This window comes from Dromiciops gliroides, chromosome 2 (genome assembly GCF_019393635.1).
Source record: "Dromiciops gliroides isolate mDroGli1 chromosome 2, mDroGli1.pri, whole genome shotgun sequence".
Taxonomy (NCBI): domain Eukaryota; kingdom Metazoa; phylum Chordata; class Mammalia; order Microbiotheria; family Microbiotheriidae; genus Dromiciops; species Dromiciops gliroides.
The window spans coordinates 430,403,382-430,407,739 of record NC_057862.1 but is presented as its reverse complement, the minus strand read 5'-3'; the positions used below and the strand labels follow the sequence as shown (position 1 = coordinate 430,407,739).

The following is a 4,358-nucleotide window of genomic DNA, read 5'->3' as shown; positions in this document are numbered from 1 at the left end:
CTTTTTTTTTTTTTGGAATGAGTGCAGATAGAAACAATCCTTAGACAAGTCACTATCCTGCTATTATTATCTTATATTTAACGTATATTGTGGACTATTGTGGAGATAGGCAAATCGATTGCTTTTTGTAATTGAATAAGAGTATTGTGGTGTAAGCTCATCTTCTGTAGACTCAATGAAAGCACTTTGGGAAAATGTCAGCAGCAGACAGGGCCAGAGATGACATATGCTTTATCTTCATCCCTTGTAATTCTAGTTTTTTCTCTATATTTTGGAAACTTTTCATTCCATATAGTTTGGAGATTGTAAATATTCAACATGCTGACATTTATTAAAACTGATGTTCTTAAATGTTTATGGATCCAGAGAGTGGTGGGCAATAGATCTGTATGTAAAGATGCTTTCATTCCAGAAGTGTTTATTTGTTGAATTCTTAAGTATATTTTTGGGTTTATAGTATAACAATGTCATCTTTTACTCTATAACTTATAGAAGGCTTTTGGTTTATAATTCTAACCACTTGGTTGTACCTGTCTAGGTAACCAGGGAGATGCTAAATTTTTTGCTGTGTTATATCACAAAGCTACTGCCATTTCCTTTTTTTTTTTTTTTTTTTGCAGACATAAAACGTTGTTTGTCTTTAATGGCATTACCAATGGCTATAATCACACAGCTCTTCTGGCTGACTTGATCTTTGGGGTTGGGTTTTGCTCCAAGAATCAATGATTTGACACAATCTATCCTTTACAACACTCACACAGAAGCAAATGAACTATGAACACACTGATTGGGGGAGGATGGGTCAACATGCTTAACTCACATAATGATTAAAACGATTTGGGAGTTTGTTCTTTCTTCTTTTTGCCTTTATATTAAAATGTTCATTTTGCATGGGTCTCCAAAAGGGCCCTAATCCTGGGCAACCTCAAATCACATCAAACTTTGGTATCCCGGCCATGGGAGTAATTTCAGTCCTTTGATTGTCACTGTGACACTATATAGATAATGGGTTTGTGCAAGCAGGGGATACACAGACATGAGAGACAGCAACTTTGGTGGTGCTGGTTGGCTTGGTGCTTCTTCACTGGACTTTAGTTACAGCTTCATGGATGGAGGTAGCCACGTAATCCAGATTCTTTGTGGTCAGGCCACTTGGCAGTAGGTAGATGTGCTTTTCGTTTATCAGATATTCCACTTGCTTAGTAGTTAATCCTGTGAAACTGAACATTCCAATCTGTTCAGTGATGTGATTCCAGGTTCCTGGGGTGCCAAGGGCTTCAAGGCGAGACCTGAGTTCAGCTCTCATTAATAGAATCCAGTCAGCCATTGTCTTAACATTTTCTTTCCACTCATTAAAGAGCTCAGGGCTGGAAAGGGTAGTGGCCACTATCCGAGCACCCTGAGCAGGAGGGTTGGACCACAAGACACGCACAATCTTCTCCAGCTGGGAAAGGACACGCAGGACGTTATCACCATCTTTCCCAACCACGGTCAGGTTCCCCACCCGCTCATTGTAGAGCCCGAAGTTCTTGGAAAAGGACTGAGCACAGAAGAGCTCAAAGCTCTCATTCACAAAATAGCGGACGGCCCAGGCATCCTTGTCTAGATCCCCAGATGCAAAACCTTGATAGGCTGAGTCGAAGAAAGGGAACAGAAATCGGCGCTTCATTACAGCAGCAATCTTCTCCCATTGCTCTGGAGTTGGATCAGTGCCAGTGGGGTTGTGTGCACAGGCATGAAGGACAAAGATAGAGAACTCCGGAGCATTCTCCATATCTTGCAGCATGCCCTGAAGGTCAAGCCCTCTTTTAGCTGCATCCCAGTAATGATATGTTCTGATATCCGTAAAGCCAGCAGCACCAAACACACCACTGTGATTTTCCCAGGTTGGAGAAGACACATAGACAGGAGTGGCTGCATTATTTGTTCCATTATACCACCTGCGTAAAAACTCGGCTCCAACTCGAAGGGCACCTGTTCCCCCCAAAGACTTCACGCTTCCTATCCGCTTCTCCTTGATGGCTTGGGCTGTCATCCCCAAGAGCAATGCGGGAAGCATTGTTTCGGAAATCCGGCAATCCCAAGATAGGCAAGTACTCGTGGTTTTGAGAGTCATTTCTGGCAATCTGATGTTCCACCTTTTTCACTACTGGCAAAACCCAGGGCTGGCAATTATCTGTGCGACATGTTCCCACTCCTAGATTGACCTTGCGGGGGTCTGGGTCGTCCCGGAAGTCTGCAGTGAGCTTGAACACTAGGACTGGCTGCGCCTGGGGTACATCGGCGAAGATGGACGAAGGCATGGCGAGGCCGAGGGTAGCAGCAAGGGCGCGGACTCCTCCGGGTCCAGCTCCGGCTCCAAAGGCGTCGATCCTGAAGTCTTTACCATTTCCTTTTATAAATGGCATTTAATAAGTATACGGTCCTTAAGGCAATCACCTTTCTAGGATCTCTGGTGTCAATGTCTCGAATCGCTAACCAGAATGCTTTAGTTTCTATTAACAACTTTGCGTGACTCAACATTTTTTTGATGCTTCTTTGTCAATATACTGTTGAGTGAGTTCATGTGGATGTCACCGGTCAAGCGCCTTTTGATTCTATTCTTGTATCTTAGCCATATCTTGGACTCTTCCTAGGAATTAGCTACTTTTGATAACATACACACATACACCGATATATTCATATACACATATATCCATGTTTAGGCTTTGTTATTGCTTTGTGAAATGAGCTTTCTTTGTTCCAAAAGTATTTCTATAAGTTTTTGTTTTTGTTTTTGTTTTTTTTTTTATAAAATGAAGTCTCAGCAATGCCACAGAGGGATCAATGCCATTTTTTTTTTTTTGGTGGGGCAATGAGGGTTAAGTGACTTGCCCAGGGTCACACAGCTAGTAAGTGTCAAGTGTCTGAGGCCGGATTTGAACTCAGGTACTCCTGAATCCAGGGCCAGTGCTTTATCCACTGCGCCACCTAGCCGCCCCTCTATAAGTTTTTAACCTATTTGTCATGTGTTCTGATAAAATTTATAAATTTTCTTGCTCCTTTTTTTCAAAGAAGTATTTCTATAGCTGCCTCGAGACAACACTGTTTCATTAACATTGAATGGATGCTTATTTGGTTTCTTTCTAAATCTCTTGTCATCCACTTTGGAATGCAAAAATGTACATTAAGACTGGTATTGTATAAGTCCTAATTGTTCTACATGTTTTCTTCCCATTATGTTTCAATCCCAGGATGCCATTTAGTCTCAACATAAACAGCCGCAGCTTTCTCCTTGATAATTTCATGCTTGATAAAAGTTTTGTTTACCAAACGATTTGTATTATTTCCATCCACTGGACACATGGACACAAGCTTGGAGCCTTTAGTCTTTTTTGCTTCCTTGGTATATTTTAATAATTTTATTCATAGTGAATTCAAATGATATTTTTGTGTCATTGAAGAAAGTTTCCATGAGTTGAAGATGTGTTCAATGTTTGTTTTGGTGGAACCATATAACTTGATGTCATCCATGTGCATCAAGTGATTAATATGACATTTTGGTATGACTCCCTAGGAATCTTATTCATTTCTATTCATCAAGGATGGTAATGGTTTTAAGGCTAGGCAGAACAGTAACAGGCCCCTAAAAAAACAAAAGAGGTTTTATATAAATTGTTCTTGACATTATTGTGCCAGTGGCATGTCTTAAATAGAGAGTAGCTTTCCATGTAGATATGAAAATTTTCTATCATTCTCATTCTACTTGGGTCTATTTTTATATATTTGGAATTCATGAATAATGTTATTATTGTTATGTTGCAGTGTATACTGAATCTTTCTCAAGGTCTGCAGTCCATTGTCAAATAATTAAAGTATAATCATTTCAATAAAAAATTAATGAGATTTATTTACATTTTGTTGCATCAAAATGCAGTGTGTGGAAAATTATAGGAGTTTTCCTCCAACTCTACCCTTCTATTAGTATTATTAACAGAACTTATTGAGGTTATCCTCAGGCAGAGAAATAAAATCTCTTATTCTTCACATAAACACTGCCCTGAAAATTCACTTGCATGAGCTATGATTTTTCACAATCAACCTTCTGATCTTCCTGTCTCTCTCTATAGGCTAAAAGCCTGCAATTCCCTGTAAATACAACTGTACTCAACCCTGTTAGTTCCCTCCCCCCATAAAAAATTAATATCTCAAACATTATCCACAAAGAACTGAAATAAGAAATTTCAATGCTTCTCATAATTATGTTGTGTATATTTATTCTGAATAGATTTATGTGTGTGTGTGTATATATGTGTGTGTGTGTGTGTGTGTAATATCATCTGATAGACTATAAGCTCCTTGATAGCAGGAATTGCTTT

At 39.5% G+C, this 4,358-nt stretch overlaps 1 pseudogene; it reads right to left on the bottom strand.

The window, feature by feature from the left end:
* Positions 1 to 1,081: 1,081 nt before the first annotated feature.
* Positions 1,082 to 2,326, bottom strand: LOC122742489 (annotated as a pseudogene).
* Between the last annotated feature and the right edge of the window lie 2,032 nt (positions 2,327 to 4,358).